The sequence below is a fragment of the Strigops habroptila genome, chromosome 2, assembly GCF_004027225.2.
Source record: "Strigops habroptila isolate Jane chromosome 2, bStrHab1.2.pri, whole genome shotgun sequence".
NCBI classification, from domain to species: Eukaryota; Metazoa; Chordata; class Aves; order Psittaciformes; family Psittacidae; genus Strigops; species Strigops habroptila.
In genome coordinates this window covers 44,770,913-44,792,821 of record NC_044278.2, presented here as the reverse complement: position 1 = coordinate 44,792,821, position 21,909 = coordinate 44,770,913, and the positions used below count along the sequence as shown (strand labels likewise).

The window sequence follows — 21,909 nt, the reverse complement described above, 5'->3', positions numbered from 1 at the left end:
CTGCCTTTTTTTTTTTTTGTTTTTGTTTTGGGTTGGTTTTTTTTGTTTGTTTTTTTTTTTTTTTTTTACAGTAGGCAGATCTGGAACTTCTGTCTATAATTAAGGTTCCCAAAGCTTCCTCTTTAAGACCCAGCTTCTGAATTGCTTACAACTTTTGCCAAATGTGCCTGGCTGACTGTTCTTTTTTTTGGTCTTCTCTCCACCCTCGCTGTCCTGGATGACTGCCTCAGCCTGATTATTTTATGGATTTGCGTGTGGTTTGGCTCGGACTCTTTTATTTAATTCAGGCCAAAATTGTTAATTGTTGAGAAAGAAGCTACTTCAGAAGAAAAACTTAGAAGGTTTCTTTAAAATACCTTTGGTGGTGTTACAGTATTTAATAAGAGTGGAAGGGTCACCTTGTCATGGTTATGCATTTGGTCAAATATTCACAAATAATGGTAAAAACCTAGCAGGTTTCATACACTTAGAGTATATATAGAAGAATCCTGTATGAATGTGCTTATTGCTGCTTGGAATTTAACATTTACCTGTATCCAAAGACAAAAAGTCTGAGTAAGTAGAAAATGGATTGAACTTGTTATGGAGACAGAGCGTAAGGTATAGGATAATGTTGTGGAGAGGGGAAGCAGAAGAAAGTGTTTGAGGACAAGGTAGGGACAGATTATTGGTAATGGGATAGAAGAGAACAAAGCTGGGAGAAAAAGATAGTAACTGGAGTCTGCTGGAATACCAGATTTTGGAAGGGATTCTGTTCAGTCTCCCTCTGCTGTGAAAGCCCAGTGGCAAGGTATGTCTCTTAACTCTTTCTAGTCCTGTTTCTTCACAGAATTGCAGACTGGTTGAGGTTGGAAGGGAATTCTGGATGTGATGTGGCCCAACCCCCCTGCTCAAGCAGAGCCATCTAGAGTCAGTTGCTCAGGACTGTGTCCGGCTGGCTTTTGAGTATCTTCAAGGGTGGACACTCCACAACTTCCCTGGGCAATCTGTGCTAGGGCTGGGTCACCCTCACAGTGACAGTGTTTCCTGATATTCAGAAGGCATCTGGTCCTGCAACTGGGCACCACTGAAAAGCGTCTTGTGAAAACTTGCTTTTCAGTGGGAGCAATGATTAGTTGAAGGACAATATGTCTGGGGCAGTCAGAGGTTCTGACTAGCCTTTGAACTATCTACAAGCATCATGTAAAATGGCTTAATCTGCACTTCGAGTTTGTACACACTGTCTGGAGAACCTACATAGAGGTGTATGTGTGTGTACATAGACAAATTTTTAAAATACAAGAATAGCAAAATAGAATTCACTTAAATGAGAAAACAAAGTTGCCTGTGGCTTCTTAATTTGTGGCCTAACTATATTTGCTTTTCACACTGATCAGAAGTTAATCAGTTATTGAATATTTCACTTTTTTTATTAGATGAACATTGCACATTGTGCAGAGTGAAGAAAATGGTAAAGAAAACAGTACTTACAGTGTAAGTACTGTTTTACTCATAGGAAATCAAAGTTGTTAGCTTTCTCATAGGCTCTGAGTGGTTTGATCGCTGTATGGTATGAGGACTTGGTATGATCCTCTGAGTTCATGTTATACTTGGACTGGTGGGGCCTTCTGTTTGACCAGACTTGAGTGGGCACAAAGTTTAAAATATTTCTTAGTATTTAGTATCTTATTTTAGATAGCTTAATTTTTAGCATTTCATGTAGTACTTCAGTACTTTGCTTTCACTCTTACCTGCTTAAGCTATCAAGATGGGAATCCATGGAAGAATGGCAGAAGAGTTTTACCATGCTGCACAGATTTTTTTTTTTTATTTTTTATTTTTTTTGGGTAGCATTTGTTTTATGTAGTTTCAATGTAGTCCATTTGGAAATAATTAAATTTATTGACTTATCTGTCACGTGCTAGAGCTTCTTAAACTAAATTCCAGATACTTCCTGGCCATGTAACTGGCAATTAGTGCTGTCTTCCTTTGCTTATTACAGGGTACAGTTAATTAGTGGGAGGCTGAAGATAATTTAATTTTTCTTAGATGATCTTCAGGAAATTTGGCTCTTCCTTAATAGCTTGCCTCTATTGGGATAATTTTTTTTTTTTAATTGAATGGTTCCAATACAGGGTTTCAAGTGTTTAAATAATTTGCTATGAATGAAGAAAAGATAAAATTCCACTTTTTTGAAGCTGTAGAGCTTTTAAGAAAACAAAAATGTATCTATTTTCTCAGGATGATTCATTATGCTTCGGTATATTTATACTATCCTATGAGTCTTAAATACTAGCATAAGAATATTCTACCTCAAGTACTAGGATAATGTTATCCCTTACACTAATAAGGGAGGGATGAATACTGCATCTTCATGGTATTTATGCTGTAGACATGTCATCTTGTATAGATTTATGGGGAAGCTGATCAATTGTTACGCTTTCTTTTAGCTTGCTCCAGTTCCCTCATCACTGTACCTCAATGATCTACATTTAGTATCTGTAGGCATTGAATTAAGCAGTACAGGGTAATAATATACCCAGATTTAAGTATGTGGCATGACAAACACATCTGTAGCTGTTAAAACTAAGTGCATTTACTGCTTTTTAAAAGTACTTCTGTCTTAATCTTTGTTCAAGCTAATCAGTATTGCATTGGAACACAAACATTCAATTATTTTTATACAGGTATGATTTTTACCATTGCAATTGTCATGCTACTAAAAAAACCCTGTCATGTTACTAATGCGTTAATGATGCAGTGGAGACTTAAGACAACCTTGAATGAATTTGTAGTGTTGAAATACTAAATGTTAACCTAAGTTGGGTTAAGAGGAGGTACGTGAGAATCCATATACTCTAGGTAGCCTGATCAGTGAATTGTATTTTGTGACATAATGCTGGGATTGTCATCTAGCAAGAGAAGAGAGTGGCAAGATTAGGTAAAAGCTTTGATCTCTCTTCATGGATTTATTGTATGAAAGAGCATTATTAATCTGGCAATGTGGAATCCAGATGGCAAAGCTATTTCTGAGTGTCCCCTTGAGCCTGTTGTGGTGGAGGCCTAAAGGGAGAGCAAAACGTAGGGGCGGGAGGCAAATCTTCTCCCTATTTTCATTGTATAAAATCCTCTAGGCTAAAAAGAAAAATAAAATTATAGTAGGTTTATTGCAAAGGTTTTTTTTAAATAGTATCTATTTAAAAAGAAAGCCTCATAAGTGTGTGTGGATTTCTTCCTTTTTTTAATATATAATTATATATGTTAAATATTACTGTAAAAACTTAAATGAGAAGAACTGCACTTTGTACCTGGAGTTGTAGAAATAAGGATTTGCAATCAGCAACGGATACTTGGGTTTGCTGACAATTTTATATTAATCATTACCAGCTAGAATTGAGTATCCGATTGTATCCTAAAACATTTTACTATTGTCTTGCAAATATTTGTGGACACTTTTATTTGTATTAGTTTTGGTTTTTATTTCTATGACCTTCTATAAACTCAAACAAAAAAGCCTAGTGTACTGTACAGGCTTCTGTAACACTTACCTAAGGAAAACACAAACCCCTGCTCAAACACCATAAAACAACGTTAGGGTGTTTTGCAACACGTGCTGGGCTTACCATAGTAAAGACTGGTTTTAATGATGAGGCCTTGGCCAACTTCTATTATCTTCTCTCTGAGCAGGCTGACCCCTGCAAGTACTGCTTTTACAAAGCAGCAAACTCAGTTTTCTGTGCCCGCAAGGATCATAAATGTTTGTTAGATTTTCTTCTTTGAATTGGGATGAGGGTTTTTCACATGGGGACTTTTTTTTTTTTTTTTTTTTTTTTTTGTTTCCCTGTAAGGAATAGATAATATAGTCCTGTGGGTTATTTTTGATGAATACATGGCAGTTTTCATATAGTAGAGCCTGAAGTACTTTAATGGGAAAGTATGTTAGGGAAAGGGGAGAGCAAAAAACAAAGGTGAAGAGGTGAAAGTAATTTATACCAAATTTAAGTAGACAATACTTAACAGATTTTTCAGGTGAGGTTGTTTTATGTTAACTGAGAATTAATCATAGAATCATAGAATCATAGAATCGTAAGGGTTGGAAAGGACCTTAAGATCATCTAGTTCCAACCCCCCTGCCATGGGCAGGGACACCTTGCCCTAAACCACGTGGTTCAAGGCTCTGTCCAACCTGGCCTTGAACACCACCAGGGATGGAGCATCCACAACCTCACTGGGCAACCCATTCCAGTGCTTCACCACCCTCACAGTAAAGAACTTCTTCCTTATATCTAATCTAAACTTCCCCTGTTTAAGTTTGAACCCATTACCCCTTGTCCTACCACTACAGTCCCTAAGGAAGAGTCCCTCCCCAGCATCCTTGTAGACCCCCTTCAGATACTGGAAGGCTGCTACGAGGTCACCACGCAGCCTTCTCTTCTCCAGGCTGAACAGCCCCAACTCTCTCAGCCTGTCTTCATACGGGAGGTGCTCCAGCCCTCTTATCATCCTCGTGGCCCTCCTCTGGACTCGCTCCAACAGCTCCATGTCCTTTTTATGTTGAGGACACCAGAACTGTACACAGTACTCCAAGTGAGGTCTCACGAGAGCAGAGTAGAGGGGCAGGATCACCTCCTTCGACCTGCTGGTCACACTTCTTTTGATGCAGCCAGGATACAGTTGGCTTTCTGGGCTGTGAGTGCACACTGCCGGGTCATGTTAAGCTTCTCGTCAACCAACACCCCCAAGTCTTTTTCTGCAGGGCTGCTCTGAATAATACTAAATAATTCTAAATAATACTAAATAATTCTAATAAATAACTTTGAAATACCCTTGACATTAGTGGAAATTTGTAGATTTGAATCAAAATTGGCTTAAACTAAAATCTGTGAGGAGTAACCAGTAGGGGATATGTTCCTTCAGATGTTTTCTCATATTAACAAATGGAAAATTAAAAATTCTAAGGTCTTGGAACACTTTTTCGTTAGATGAAGTCAACAAGGATATATTGAAGTCCAGATGGAATCTGTTGCTGATATTATTTTATGCCTTTTTGCCTGCACTGTACTGGCCTGACAGTCATTACAGCAATCCAAAGCCAGTTATCTCTCGCTGTTTCATATATAATGAGATTTTTTTTGAGATTTGATTGAAAAGATAATAGATACTCAAAAAATGGCATGTGTTTGCATATGGCACTTTTTTTCTCTTCTGTGTTTGAATTCAGTATTGCTTTTTTGTGAAGACTTGTTATTTTTTAAAAGGTACTTTGCATACATACTTTGTATGTATACTGAATAATTCTATGTGTCAGTGATTTGAAAAATACAGTCAAACCTTTTGTAACAGCAAAAATAAATGTTAAGCTGTACAAAATTAATATCAACAAAGCACCTCAGCATAAAATACTGAGCTATTTTCAAGAAAAAATAAAATATGTAGTATTATTGTATGACTAACGTCTAAAAATAAATACCATATGCCTTGCAAAATATCATCTGTTCTGTTGAAAAGAAACTTTGTCAATGCCTTTTCCTTACTGTACCTATTTAATTTAGTTGACCATAGTCCCTCATTACAGTCTTTGTTCTGGCTACTGATGAAGTTATTTTAGAGCACAGTTCTTAAGTTCTTCTAAGTAGGCAAAAATAGCTACCTTCCAAAAAAATGGTGTGTGTTTTTTTTTTTTTTTTTTGATTGAATAACATGAAAATGCTAAAGGCAGATTATTTTTCTTGGTCCTAGAGAAAGTACAGGCTTTATAAAATCTTGTGTGCTGAATTTCCAGTCATTCGTTTCTGGTATGGCTTATTCAGATGGATTGAGCTACGAGTTCTGTGGAAAACATGCTAGCACTGGAAGAACACCTGAGAAAGCCCCCCACAATCTCAGTTGATCTTGTTTGATTATTCAACTCATCTAGGCCCTAGCTTCTCCTTCTGAAACATGTTGGCTATGTACTGAACTCATTTCAAGAGGAGAAACCGAGTAAGCACAGGGCTTTTCAGAATGGTCATTTTGGGGATTGACAAGCACTTTCCCTTTCTACATCTTGATTTGCAGGCTTGGAGGGGTTCCCAGTCCCTTATTGAGATCTTACCTTAGTGCAAAAAAACTAATCATCCAGAATGCTACTAAAACAAACAGATTAAATAGCATTTTAATTCATTGCAGAGAAGTAAAACTTGATATTTTTTTTTTTTTCCTTTAGAGGTTTTTTCAAACTCTGGATGCCATAGAGAAGCTTTTAAGAGGAGATGATGGAATGAAACTTAGAAGTACTTTCATAGACTTCAGTTTTCTTAGCGTAGGCATAATACAAGTTGGTGTGACACTGGGAGATAGTGCCAACAATTAACACACACACACAAGAACAAAAACCCCAAACAACAAAGACACAACAAAGTTTGGGCAGATGAATGAGCTTTTTGTTAAATGTAAATCTGTGAATACAAGAGTATTCAGTACAGAAGCTCCCTTCAGACTGAATATTTACCTGCTCATCCTTGCATTCTTAAATTAGTTGATTTGGTTTGGGTTTTGTGTGGATTGTTTTCTTCTTGTTATTGATTTGGCTCTAAATGTGATACAGGGATTTTTTTTTATTTTTTTTTTTTCACTTCAGATACTACAATCAAAGCACTTCTGTCATCATGTTGTTCTTGCTTGTCTTGTTAGAAATGGTATGCAGTCTTAATAAGGATTATAGTCTGATTGAATGGCTTTGCCCTGCTTTGAACAAAAGCAGACCAGGCATTTCCTTCAGTCCCTTGCAGACAGAATTATTCTGTGATTCTCATCTGGTGCACCTCATTCTTCCTAGCTCTGCTGCTCACTTCTGGAAAACAGTTTATTTCACAGGCTGGGTGTAGTTACTGGTATGACATCCAGACATTCTCAAAGTCAAATGCTTCTTTAAATTTTATCTCCTATTATTTTTCCTTATAACTATGTATAATATATATTGTATGTATGCATTTTTATAAATACATGTGCATATACAAAAATGTATACTGTATATATATGACAAGTGGTGTGTTTCTGGCTACTGACGGTTGATATATCTAGAGCTTCTTGCATATTTGCTTCTACTGTCTGACAAGTTATGTGGTGTCAAGAGTTTATTATATGAAAGCTGATACTTGCAGCTTCAATTATGCATGTTTTGAAGCTGGTTAGTAAATTCGTGAGTGCTTTCCAGTGAATTAAATTACATTTTAACAAAGGTGAGCATTTTAAATTAAGGTAGTATGTTTGAGTGTAGTTGGTTTACGCACCGATGCCAAATAACTTGAGTGTTGAAAAGCATGCTGATCTAAGTTACTTAGAGCTCCTCAATGTAGGTGTAGCTTGCTGGAAGCCAAGCCTTTAGCAAATGTTGATTCCTTCCTTCCAGCTGTAAAAACTCTTATCTGAGTTTTCAACTCTTTTCAGATCCAGTGAGCTGTTGAAACAGATTATCATGGTTACAGGCAAGAGCGTAGATACTTGTTTTAATCCTAGTGAAGATGTCCTTGGCAGATTGACATTTCTCTAGTGTGGTCTGACTGCAGCTGTTTTAATTTTCTTGTTATCTACATGTGGACAAAACTAGAAACACTTTCCAGATTTGCTGTGGGGAAAATGTGTGTGGCTATTTTACTGGAATGATGGATTATATGTTGTGTCCTAATGACATGAGATTAAATTGGACAGCATCTCCAAGGTGCTGTAAAACTACTACTGCTGTACTTCCATCATCCCAAATCTCTGTTTATGTTTCACTTTTAAAGTAACTTACTTGGGGAATATTAAGATTGTATGGCTTCTCTGAGCTAGGTTTCTGAACCTGATTTTCCTTACACAGCAAATCTTTTTGATAGGGAGGTTAGAGCCCCAGTATGATGTTGGGACTGAGACCCTGTCTGTCTAGTGAAGAAAACACAGGAGAGGACTAGCGCCTTGCACTCTTGTTTCCTGTTGTCTTGAGTTGCTATGTGAAAGTTGATTGGTTGGTGTTAACTGAAGACTTGTCAGGGTTTTGGCTTCATATCCATGTAGAATTTAACAGACATTAGAGCCTCTGGTGACATGGCTGTGCTTTGCTCTTCAGTTCTTGCTGATTAACATGCAGAGTTGGTGTAACACTCTGAGAAGAACTTTTTTTTTTTTTAAATGAAAAATAATTATCATCTAAAAGAAAAACTGAAGTAATTTTGGTGGTTTGTGTTGGGGGGTTTTATTTGTTTGTGGAGGTTTTTTTATTTGTACTTGGAGCTCTGAGGAAGGAGAAATGGTGTTTCAAAATCAATACAATCATATACTTTGGCAGGGCATGGGGTCCTTGCTCTTGTTAATAGCTAGCTTGCTGCTGAGGATAGCGAATGCTGTAGTTCTATGCCTGTGAATGAACTGGAGCACAATACCAGTGGCTGATGCTTTGTGTTGTAGTGGCTTTGGTTTGTAGATGTTTCCTAAGTTGTTTACATAATCTTTCTATAAAGAGTATTTTCAGTACTAGACAGATTTGACTTCTTATAGCAGTAGATTTTCTTTTAGAATATTATTGGTACCTTTAAATTTTGTATGAATGTTATTGGGGAAAATCTTCATTTTTGGTTTAGTGTAAATCTACTATCTCAAAACTTATTTTTAACTAATTAGTTAGAGATGAAAATAAATCAGGCTTTATGTATTAAAAACCTGTTTTTCCCTGCCAAATTCTAACTGGCACATTCTGTGTCCAAATAGTTTACATAAACTGAGCTGGATAAATTTAACTCAGGCAAAGAACTACTAAAAGGCCATCAATTAAATTAGCTCTGGGGTTTTGTGTGGATTACATTAGCTTAGTGAGCACTTGACAGTACCTCTGTTACAACCAAGATAAGTGTTGCATTATGCCTAAACTTTTAGTCTCTTGCATTCTTGAACTTTGAAAGTTTAATGGTTTGCCACTTTAATTGGATGCTTGAGACAGGGTTAAATACTACTTCTTTTTATTTTCACTAAACAGTCATTTCGGCATGTTTGAGGAAGTGGACACAAGTTTACAAACAGCTTTGAGGAGAGCTTGCCTGTGTACGGTGTGTCGGGGGAGGGGATTTCCCTTTTCTCCTTACAAATGAAGAGGATCCAAACTTTTTGATGGCATGGAGCATTTAAAAAGTGGGTGAAGATGAGTCCTTTCTGCTTTTGGAATCAAGTATTGCAAGATCTTACTGCCTTGGGGTTTTGGGTGCAAATATGTTTGTCTTCTAGTAATGACATTTGACATTGTTTTTTAGTGTTCAATATATAATTTTATTAATAATTAAGATAACCTTACTTAGAAAAACTCCATCAGCACTTCTTTCAGCAGATTTACAAGAGTTGCTTTTGTTTGCTGTATGAATATCTGTGAATCTTGGATTAAATATTTTGCTGACATTTTTCTTGTGTGATGGATGTATGTTAGCATGTGCTGGGGAGTCTTTCAGAATGCCTGATGTTAACCATATTCCATGTTCTATTTCTACTCTCACTTTGCTGCTACTGCTGCTTACAGGCTGAATTAGAAGCAAGATCATTGCGTTCCACCATCACTGGTGCTAAGGGTACAAAATTATTTAAGTTCTCAGTTGGCCAAGTTCTCAGCTTGCCAAGAAACAAGTCTCTAATAGTTGGAAAATATGCTGATGGATTCCTCCCCTCCTACCCCCAATTAATTGAACTTCAAGAGCTAGAATGTATTTCTGAAGTGAATTGAGAGCTTATTATTGGAGCAGATTCAAGTACTATAAGGAGAAGTTCTTTGAAGGGAAGGAGGAGAAAAAAAAAAAAAAAAGGCTTACTTTTACATAAGTAAAAGAAAAGGGCTGATACCTCCTCCTCACACCCCCAGACGAGATGAGAATGGTATTAGATTTTGCATCTCTGTTTTTAATTGCAAATTAATAAAAATGGCAGTATAATCTGCACTGACATCTCAAGGCAATAATGACAGACTTCATATTTTGAGAAATTGTCTCCAGCACTAAAAGAGGCAGTGTACATTTTCCTTAGTTGTCTCTATTAAAGTGAGTATTGTTCTCCAATATGCTGGGCCTATCCCTCACCTGCGACTCAGATTCTAGCAGATCATGGTGTGATTCACCTATCCGTTATACCCTCATGGATGTGCAGTGCCTTTGTTAATTTGTAAGCTGCTATCTTTACAGGTTTGTAATGTATAATGTCTTCAGTGTGAAGTGTTGCTTTATTTTACAAGTGTTTTCTACATAGAGCTTTCAGAAAAGCAGTGTCTGAATCAGTCTTCCAGTCCGCAGGTGTGTATGGGATCTGGCTTTCACTTGGTTTTCTTAGTGCTTTTTCTGCATACAGAAAGTGTCCTTTATTACTGTAACGGCTTAACCTTTTAAAGCAGATCATCCAACCATGGAGGAAGATATCCATCAGACCCTTTCTTTGTTCTTGTAAAGTTCAACTAGTGAACTTATACTAAAAATCTGAAAAAAATTACCTTTTTCTTGCTTGGACAGCTTGGGATCTGTTTAAAAGTGCTAAAAAGTGAGTAAGATTTGATTTGGAGGAAGCTTTTGGCTTATGTATGATTCATTTCTAGAAAGCAGAGAGGGTAGAAGAGGTAATCGAATTTATTCGCATTCATTTTCAATAAAGAAAAGAAAGGTTATCATTTAGCTGAAGTTCCAGAGGGCTTTGAGGCTAGGGATTGGAGTGGCAGGACAAGGGGGGACTGGCTATAAGCTGACAGAGGGTACATTTAGATTACATGTTAGAAGAAATTCTTCAGTATGAGGGTGGTGAGACACTGGCACAGGTTGCCCAGAGAAGCTGTGGCTGCCCTATCCCTGGAAATGTTCAAGGCCAGGTTGGATGGGGCTTGGAGCAACCTGGTCTAGTGGAAAGTGTCCCTACCTGCAGCAGAGAGGTTGGAACTGGATGACCTTTGAGGTCCCTTTCAACCCAAACCATTCTATCATTCTATGAAAATAATTTAACTGGAAGGAGGAATTTGTCCCCTGTCATTAGAAGTAGGTGCATGCACATGTACCTATCTGCGTGAGATACATATATGTAGACATAAAAAACCCTTTTAACTTTGTGTGTCTGTAGAGCTACTTGTGGGTGTATTTGCAAGGGATACTGGCCATTGGTTTGCAAGAGAACCAGTTACAAAACTTGCCAGTCATATTTCTAGGAACAAATTACCCAAGCCCTCATTTTGTCAAGCTGAGCAAAGTGTAATCATATTTTCAATCAAAAAAATAAATGCCCCAACATAAGTACAATGTACTCTTCTAGGGAGGCAGAGGGTTTGGTGGATTTTAAACAAGGGGGCAAAGCAAATGAAAGAAAAGCATATTTACATTGGACCATCATTTGGGCTAAAAGACCCATGATGATGAGATGTCACGATAATTTTTTCTTATTGAATTTATTGAAGAAGGAAAAGCTATTGCATGCTCCCCCCAATGACAGCAGTGACAGACTTCAAAAGTTAATCTATAAACTAGTTGATAATTTGTGTCCCCATTCAATTAGGATGTTGGACTGTTTTATCCTCCTCCTTGTGAAGTTAACTATTAGGTTTTCTTCTAGACGAAGGCTTTTAAAGGAATTGTTGCAAATTCTCCTGCAAGCAGGGTAAGGGAGAAGAATTGCACTAATCAGGTAACACATGATCAGAACTTTGAAATTTTATTAAGTATAAAACCTGACATTACTGCTTATATTTTTTCTGTATATTGGCTTTCTGAAAAAGCAAACAAATAAATAAACCAACAAAAGCAAAACTCACAAAAACCCCAGATCCATAACATGACAATAATGAATTTTATGTCTATTTTACATTACAGGCAGCTAATTAGATTTAGTCTTTTAAAACAGTAAGAAAGCAGGCAGGGAATATAGCCTATTTTTTACCATTAGTCAGTATTAACAATGGAGAAGAGAAGGTGGCTTCTAAAGCTGGGTACTTAATGCAAATTCATTCTCTTGCATAAGCTGCAGAGCAATAGAACATAACACTGTCATTAAAACTGACTCATAGCATTCAACAGAAGGTGTGTTTCAAGCTTTAAAAGTGCTGAGAGAATTACTGCACCCTAGTAAATACCTTGCAGTGGGAAAAATACTTTAGCTGAATTTTGTTGCAAAATGCTGTGGTGCAAATTGTCCTGAAAGTATTTTTCTTTTTTAAAGAATCTTAGCATGCAAGCAGAGAAATAGAGCTCTTTCATCAGTTGAAAAATGGATGCCAATGGACTATGAAAGGCATTTAACATCCATGTTTGAAATTCCAGCTCAGGATGGAGACTCTTACGTTACTTGATTGTCTTTTAGTTCTGTTCATTGGTGTGGGGGTGACGACATCTCCTATACATTACAAAAATCTCTCTCTAGCAGTAGGTATTCAGCTCTGTATATTGGTGTTTTAGTTGGGTGGGGGTTTTTTCAGATATGTGTAGATGGAATAGGAAATGTGTGTCTAACACCACAAGAAACATAAGTGTTAAACTTGCATTTCAGTTGGTTTAGTATGCAACAAAGTCTTAGCAGCAAAGAAAGTTGTGTAACCCAAAGATTACAAGAATTACTGCTGTCTTTTTGTCTGACTAAAGAGTGTATCCCCCATCCTCTATAACCCATCCCACGTTACAAAGGAAATTGGAGATTATTCTTCCAAGGTTAGAAAGGCACAAAGAGAACGCTAATGGAATGAAACAATATAGTGTGTTTAAGATTAACTTTTTATGTTGTCTCCCTACCTCTTGGGCAGTGGCTGCTTTGGTTGTGTGTGCTGGGTTAGGGATGGGGTCAGTGTGCTGCTGCTTCATGATTATTGCCTGTGGTGGGTGGTGAAATGTCTTGATATCCACCCATTCAGTTCAACTTTCTTAGTGACCAATATGAGGCCTGACATTATATGTCAATGGTTTTGTACAGCTTGCTTACTGCAAACAAGGATCAGCTGTTTTATCTTCTTGACCCGAAGTCTTTCACCTTGGAGGCTCCCTCACAGTTTTGTCACTAGGTATAACTGAACTTGGGAAAGTTTGTTTTAATCTTCTGAGACATGGTATGTGCTATACTGTTGCCAGCCCTTCTTTTCTTAGGTTTTTAACTTTCCTTTGACCAGAAGTAAATAATAATGATTTGCTGGGATTAGACTTCTGTGTTCAGATCTCCCAAATTGCTTCCAATTCCCTTAATGTTAGAAGACTATTTGTACAAGAAGTAACTAGATTAGGAACAGGAAAGTCAGTTATGCAAATATTGACTTTTGAATGCTGCAAGTCTGTTTTTTTATGAGCTAATATAAATCTCAAATCTCATGATGAACTCATGGCTTATGCCCGAAGCATCTTCTCCTTAGATTTTTGGTTTCCACTTCTTTTTCTTTTTTTTTTTCTTTTTTTTTTTTTTTTTTTCATTCCAGAACTTTCCCATATGCCAGCCTTTTGCTGCCTTCCTCCATGACTCTCTGGAGTAGCTTCCCCTTCCCTTCCTCCCTTAACAACCTTTGTTTGCCACAGGCATTGCCTTCCCTTCCTTCTTTTTTCCATTCTCTTCCCCCCACACTCCCCACTCTATGATTATACTTGGAAGACTCAAAGGATAGAGAAATTCATAAAGGATGAAAATCAGGATTATGAGCTGCTTTTATTACATTTGGTAATATAAATAAAATATATATATAAATAAAATAAAATAAAAGGCCTGCCAACATTGTTTACTGTTTAGATGCGTCTCCCTTTTCTCAAGACCTGTTTTTCAGGTCTTCTTTGGGTCACTTACATATCCAGACATGCTTTTACTGCCATGGGAATCTCCAATGCAAGGTGCTGTCAGCATACCAGAGAGAAGCTCTACTGACACTTGTGAAGCAATCTGCTTGGGGAAAAAGGCGACGCACCTGACATTTTCTACTTACATTTGAATATTTTTTTCATTGATATATCAACTTCTTCATTTTAGATTATAGTGGCTGCTATGTAAATACTAGTCTTTCATTTTTTCTTTTTGAGATAGGTTATGCGTTTCAGTGGAAAAGTCTTCATTTAGCTTAGAGACATTTTTGCCAGAATAATAATGTTGACTAAGGCTGCGGCATTCTTTCATTGAGCTTTTATTTTAAATACTAAACTTTTTGACAAAAATACTAGTTAAGCACAGTTCATTGGATGATATGTGTGTTTTACTAGTATATTGATGGTGGTGGATGAAGGTATAAAACAAGTATAGGCTGCATTTTTGTTAAGAAAATTTGCCTGAACATTCATAGTTTTGATTATGAGGATAGTTTTCAATGTTATGTGAGATTTAAATTTTTTTTTTTTTTTTTTTTTTTTTACTCTTAACTATTAGATAGAAACCACTAGGCTGAAATTGTAAGAGAAGAGATTATTTTTTCAAGTCATTATGGAGGCTGGCATTGAAACAGCATTATTTATTATTAAAAAAAATAAAATTATTACCACATCCTGTTTCCAGAAATGAATCAAAATTGTGTCCTAATGGTTTTGAAGTTTTTCCCTGGGTCATCAGGTGAGACTCTTATTTGCCTCAAGATTCATCTTTTACCACGACAATTCTGTTCATGCAAAGAACCAGTACCATAGCATGGTTTCAAATATTTCATCTTTATAACAACACCCAGACACCTTCAATATAGCAAAAAAGCTTCCTTACCAAAGAGCTTAACATCTAATTAAAGACAAGACCTAAGAATGCATCTAACAGTTGAAATAAATAGGAGAGGAAAAGTGGACATCGTAAGTAATTAAAAGTCACTGCAACTAGGTTTCTGTGGTGGGTTGGCCCTGGCTGGACGCCATGTGCCCACCAAAGCTGAATATGGGAGAGAAAATTTAACAAAAGGTTCATGGGTCGAGATAAGGACAGGGAGATCACTCACCAGTGACTGTCATGGGCAAAACAGACTCAGCTTGGGGAAAATTAATTTAATTTATTACCAATCAAATCCGAGTAGGATGATGAGAAATAAAAACAGATCATAAAACACCTTCCCCCCACCCTTCCCTTCTTTCTGGATTCAACTTTACTCCCAAATTCTCTACCTCCTCCCTTCCAGAGGCGCAGGGGTTGGGGAATGGGGGTTGGGGTCAGTTCATCACACATCTGCTGCTCCTTCCTCCTCAGAGGAAGACTCCTCATGATCTTCCCCTGCTCCAGTGTAGGGTCCCTCCCACGGGAAACAGTCCTCCATGAACTGCTCCAATGTGAGTCCTTGCCACAGGCTGCAGATCTTCATGATCTGCTCCAGCATGGGTCCCTTCCACAGGGTGCAGCCCTTCAGGAACAGACTGCTCCAGTGTGGCTCCCTTCCATGGGGCCATAAGTACTGCAGCAAACCTGCTCCACTGTGGGCTCCTCTCCCCATAGGACCACAGGTCCTGCCAGGAGCCTCTTCCTCCTCCACCAGCGTGGGCTTCCCACAGGGTCACAGATTCCTTTGGGCATCCACCTGCTGCAGTGTGTGGTTCTCCATGGGCTGCAGGTAGATATCTACTCCACTGTGGACCTCCATGGGCTGCATGTGTCCCTCCATGGAGACAGCTTGCTTCATCATGGTCTTCAACAAGGGCTGCAAGGGAATCTCTGCTCGGGTGCCTGGAGCACCACCTCACCTCCTTCTGCAGTGACCTTGGAGTCTGCAAGGCTGTTGCCTTCACAGTCTCTCTCGCTCCTCTCTTCAGCTGCAGTTGCTGTTGTGCAGTAGCTTTTTTCTGCCTTCTTAAAGGTGCTACCCTCAGTGATAGTGGGCTCAACCTTGGCCAGCAGCAGATCCATCTTGGAGCCGGCTCACATTGGCTCTGTGGGACATAGGGGAAGCTTCTGGCAGCTTCTCACAGAAGCCACCCCTGTAACCTCCCACTACCAAAACCTTGCCATGCAAACCAATGCAGTTTCATAATAGCAATTTTGGAGTCCTCTAAGTTTGAAAAATTAAATAATAATCAGACTTTACCTATTCTAATATAAAATCAGAGATAGCAAGTTTAGAAATTGCAAATAATTTTTCCACTGTAGGTTAAATTCATAGTGTAAGAGGAAGGCTATACAAGTGGATGTATTCTATGAATTTGAGTAGTTGTTTCAAACGGCCTCTTTAAAGAAATAGGTCTCTCCACTGCTTCGAGGCCTGGTTGCAGAGTTCACATTCAGTCTTGCTGTAATCTACTTCAATCCTTGGATAGTATGTACAGGGTGGCAGACTGTCAGCCTTTATAACTATGTTAGTAGTTTTTCAGTTTCCTTTCATCTTTATTGAAAGTAATTCTTCTACCTGTTTCCTTGTAGCAGAACTGCCTCTGCCTTGTAATGTACTAATACAAGTAGGTATATTTCAACCCTTGCAGTTGGAGTTCACTTGCAACTTTGCAATTTGAAGCACAATGGTGGTTCACTTTTTTTTCTTTCTGGATAACAACTGCTCTAGTTGTTTTAAATCGTATCTTGGGCTGCATCCAAAGGAGCATGGTCAAGGGAGGTGATTCTTCACTCTGGTGAGACCCCACCTGGAGTACTGCATCCAGCTCTGGAGTCCTCAGTACAGGAAAGACATGGGTCTGTTGGCGACGGTCCAGAGAAGGGTCACAAAAATGATCGGGGGGCTGGAGCACCTCTCCTATGAGGAAAGGCTGAGAGAGTTGGGGTTGTTCAGCCTGGAGAAGAGAAGACTCTGGGGAGACCTGACTGTGGCCTTTCAGTTCTTAAAAGGGCCTACAAGAAAGATGGGGAGAGACTTTTCAGCAGGGCCTGTTGCGATAGGATGAGGGGTAACGGTTTAAAACTAAAAGAGGAGAGATTCAGGCTGGATATAAGGAAAAAATGTCTTGCAATGAGGGTGGTAAAATACTGGCACAGGTTGCCCAGAGAGGTGGTGGATGCGCACCCCTGGGGACGCTCAAGGCCAGGCTGGATGTGGTTCTGAGCAACCTGATCTCATTGAAGATGTCCCTGCTCATGGCAGTGAGGTTGGACTAGATGGCCTTTGAAAGTTCCTTCCAACCCAAACTATCCTATGAAATCCACAACAACTAGATTTTAGAATTTTTAAGCTGCCAAGCTATCAGCTATCCTGATTGTAGTAGTTTTATTTCGTGCTGTATGAGAGGAAACTAGATCTTTTGATCATTGGAGAGATTTTGGAGTACAAATATTGAAAAGCAGATGAAAATCACCACACCCTATTTTCCCTACGACCATCCAGTTTCACTAAATTTCAATAGAACTTAAATTTTGTGTTTAGGTAAAACAAACGGCACATGAATGAATCTGAGTAAGTGTTGCTCCCAGCATGTCTTTTTCTTGTATACAGCTGAACTCTTCATTAGTATCCATTCACTGATGCAGTTAGTGGTAGAGATAAGCATATGATCTTGTGAAAAAGATAATATTCCGGTTCTTTGTTGCTTTCGCCTAGCCCTTTTCGAGTTGATTTTTGCTTCTCTTAGATGATCACTATTAGATCACTAAATTGATTTGTTTCTGTGGGTTTTTTCTCCACTGGAAAGCTGTTTATGCATTTTTCAAATTGACTTGATCAATTTAGTACATCTTCCAAATGCACTTACAGTAATTTTATGTAACAAACTGAAGTTTCCCTTCCTGAAGGTGTTTTAGGTGGCTCAGCATGAAGGCATCTGTCGAAACAGCACAAGTTGGTTGCTGTGTTGCTGTACTTTCTGAAGTGAATTTGCACTGAACACAAAGTTCATTTAAGGGCTCTCAGTTTAATGTTCAGAGTGATCCCTAGAATTGTCTTGGTACCCAACACATTGCTGCTGCATCTGTGGTGCTGCATTCCAGAAGACTTGAAGCTTTCATCCTCTGTTTCAAGGAAGCTTCTGTTAACTGAGAGGAATTCTTGGGATCTTTTTTTTTTAAATTTATTTTTTCCTCTTTATCTGGAATCTGAATATTTTTTTATTGAATTACAGCATATTATAATGGTCATAAGGTCTTAATGCAGTCTGAGACACTTTGGAGATTAGTCATCTTGACTTGGGTTTCACTTAATCTCTTTATTCACCTGTGTAAGTTTAACAGGTTTTGGGGTCTTTTTCCAACTAGAAAGTATAGCAAAACTCACCTTTTATTTAACACGTTTAACATGCAGTTACTCTGATAATAGACATTGTAACACTTCACAGATTTTTTTTTTTTTTTCTTTTCCATATAAATAAGCACATTCAAATATTTTCAGTACTACTTTTACTTGCGGTTATCTCTGAAATCTGTAAAATTGGAGCCGATATCTTTTAATAGACTTTCACACATTGAAACAGTAGCAATATCTTCAAATTCAGATGAAACTTTGTATGGAGAGATGTTTCTATAGGCTTCAATTTCTTTGGGATTTTTGAAAGAAGATGCTTTGATGTTCATGGAGTTAGAGTCTTTTTCTGATAAAAGAAGAAAAAAAGCAAACCCAAACAAAACAAAAAAACCCCAGCACTCCTCCAGCCCCTTCCCCAAATCCACTCTACATCATTTGCCCTCCTTGTGGTTTAATCACTTGTAATAGCTTTAGTGAAAGACAAACCAATAATGAAAACCCTTTGAGTTGTTTCTTTAAATATGTTTCCTGCGCATGTGCTTGCATACTAATGTGCATTTATTCTTGAAATGACCTTTGAGTGTTAGGACAGTTAGTAATTGAGTGGCTTCTTGTTGTTCTTTATTGAAAACCTTTGGATGGCATTCCTTGCAAGGTTAACCTTGTAAAAGATGGGTCAGTATTATTTAAAGAAAATGCTTCTGACTCTTTGCTTGGAAAACACATCACAAAGAAATGATAAATATTTTTTAGTGTAATTAGAATATAATTCTGTTCATTAATTGTGTTTTCTTATTAATTTAGTATTAAATTTTGGGGGGCTCCCCCCTCATATTTTTATGCTTGTTCCATGTATTTAGTATGCCCTTTTAAAGGAAAGAGATTTCTTGGATTTTTTTCTCTTCAGATAGCAAACCAGTAATCTCTATTTAATGATATGTTTGAAGATTACAAGGAAGAGTAGTCATTGCATTATTTCGGTCTGCATTAGAATGCCCACAGAATTTACTTTCCGCATGCATTTGCTATTTATAAATACTTTATATTCACCTTAACTTTTCTGTTCTCCTATGGGAAAGCTTCATCCCAGCCAAAGCCAGGGCAGAGAGGAACATCTGACTTTTAGAATGTGAAAGCGAGTTATTTTTAAAACAATGAAGGCAAAGCTGGGTTGGTAGGAAGCAGAAAGTTTGCCAGATTAGAAGAGTTTTGGTCTTTTTTTTTGTTAGAAGACAGGCTTTTTAAATCACCAGTATGCTTTGTGTGTGTACGGGTATGAAAGATTCAGTGGCTGAACCAGTTAGGAATACATCAGAGGACTTTCTTCCTAAGCAGCCAGGTCTTCTACAACTGTTGTTTTGTCTGCTGACAGCATGGTAGTGTGGGATTGCTGATGCACAGTTAGTGGTTCCTGCCATTTTTGAGAGGAACCTAGCTGTGCGCTTTTTGACAGCAGGCTGCCAGGGAATGGAGAGGCCGAAGAGCATGATGGAAGAACTTGAGAGGCCCTTTCTACTGCTGAGCTCAAACTTGAGAGCAGTCCTTCAGTTGACTGGCTGCTCAGTGCTTCTAACGTGTTCCCTTGAAGATAATGTATTGTACTTTTCTTGGACAGGAACTCCCTTTGCTCAGGACTTTGAATGTGCTTTTTTATGTGTGGTGTGGGGTAAAGAAGGAAGACTTTCATTCTCAACTCTTTTTTTTTTTTTTTTTTTTTAATTATTTTTTTGTTCTTCTTTCCCTAAGCATGAATCTTCAAACACAAATGTGGGAACTGAGTCACAAAGTGAGTCCTAACGTGTAACTCTTTGAAAATAGTAGCTTTTCTTGGTAATTATTAGAGATGAAAAAGCTATGCCTGCAATACTATTTTATAGCCTGGGGATTTAAAGTTCATGGCAGATCGTCAAAGATAATATGGGACTAAATAGTAAGCAATGTGACAAATGAATATAGGGTATTACTGGAGACTGGTATTCTAAGGAGAGGGAATGAAAGATTAAGATGAAAGAACCACCTTCTAAGGAGACCACTACAAATATTGTGTCAGATAAAACTTCTTCCACAGGAGATATTCTGTAATAAAATATTTCTCCCATCTTAAAAAAAAAAAAAAAAAAAAAAAAATTCCTTGCCCCCCTTTGCCTAACCGTACCTTGGAATGCAGAAGTGTGCTTTTACTTCAACTACAAATGTTGTTGAATGTGTGTCAGGCTCCTTGTGTCAAATGAAACTGCAAAGGGATTTAATAGGTTGTTGTTGAGAGTGTTATCCTCTGAACACTGGGGTTTTTAATTCAGAGCTGCTACAGGTATGGCAAAGACTGCCCAGCATGCATAAGGACCAGCATAAGCTGTGGAAGAAGCTGTCACACCCACAATAGACATATTTAAGGTTCTTATTGGAGAGGAAGACTAAAATGGAAGCAAAATTGTCTTTCCTGTCCTCCTGTTATGACTCATGGGAGCTGCTTTTGTGCTCAATGCTTTGATAATCTGTCTGCTTATTTGTCAGTGTGGTCTTAGAAGCATCCTGCTAAGCACCCACTCTTTTTGAGTTGTCCACAGCTGTTAAAGAAGCTCATGAATCCTGCATTGTAACTTTGAGAAGTGAATTTAGTCCGTATATTCAGGATGAGCTGAATTTATTTTTCAATCTGTACTTGCATACAAAAGGAAGAGCACTCACTGGGTAAGATAAACTGAACCAAATTGTTACTGCCACCCTGGTCTTCAAGCTCAGTTTTCCTTTAGGAATTTAACCAAATGGGTATCTTTAATAGCTGCAAGCTGATTCAACCCTTTCCTAATTGTGCATTTGCTGCTGGATGGAAATTTCGTTCAGGTTCTTCCCCTTGCGCCCCTGGCCCTGCTGCCATGGTGGCATGCTGCCTTTTAGGCCAGTTATGTGACGATGACCTCCCTTGATGTATAACTTGTTCAGATGAGTTTTAAGGTTTCAGTATACCACCAGCTACTAAAAAAAAAATAAAAAAAAAAGTCAGAACAACTCCTCCAAACCCCAACACCAGTCAAGTCAGCTTCCAGTGATGATATTAGCAATGTCAATAAAAGCTTCCTGGAGTTGAATTCTAAAGCATGCAAACAATCTTGGTGTTTTGCTTTTACATAATTTGTTGGACAGTTTTCTAATTTTTGTATTTACTTTCACTGGCTGTTCTTTTCATTTTTATTTTTATTTTTTTTTAATGAGCAGAAGAGGATAGATTGAAGGGTATGAAAAATGGCTTTGCTCTATTGCAGTTCTTGTTGCTTTTTATCTGTTCTTCAGCTTTTTCTTTTTTCAACTTCTACATTGTAGGTTTCTTCATATTATGAGATCTTGGTGGCTCTTCCTCTAGAACCTTGTCCAGTTAGAAGGTCTGCTGTTCTTCCATGTTATGGAAAAATAACAAGTGGTAGCTTTTTTCCAAATGTAGAAGTGAGACTGGAAAATTCACTAGCAATATGGTGGTTTGGTTTTGAGGGTTTTTTTGGTTGGTGGGGTTTTTTTTGTTTGTTTCACCCTCTCCATTCTTAAAGTCAGAATATTGCTACTAGCGTCCTCCTTACAGCTGCTCAAATACCGATTTTGTTCTTCCTAATCTGTAATTCCTCATAATACTCCTGAAGCTTTCTTCCAGAAAAAAAAATTTCTCTATTTTCTGAACTCTGTCACTTATTTTAGTAGTGATACATCATGACTAATAAAGGTGGTTAATGGTTTCATGTATGTGCCTTTTACAACAGAAGGCATGGAAGGGTTTGGATTGACCTATAACCATCAAAGACGGATACTTTCATGGCATAAGCTCTTTACACCTATTTGCTGACCTGCTGTTTTGTTGGCTAACAGATGACTTTGAAGTC

General features: G+C 38.0%; 1 protein-coding gene across 3 annotated transcripts in view; it reads left to right on the top strand.

The window, feature by feature from the left end:
- CDKL5 (cyclin dependent kinase like 5) overlaps nt 1–21,909 on the top strand; it is a 132,633-nt gene that overhangs the window by 26,951 nt on the left and 83,773 nt on the right. The window contains exon 3 of one of the 3 annotated variants that reach the window (XM_030476701.1): nt 8,969–9,120. The exons of the other annotated variants lie outside the window; for them this stretch is intronic. The gene's annotated coding sequence lies outside the window, so the exon portion shown is untranslated. The remainder of the gene's footprint in view (nt 1–8,968; nt 9,121–21,909) is intronic. 3 annotated transcript variants of the gene reach the window in all.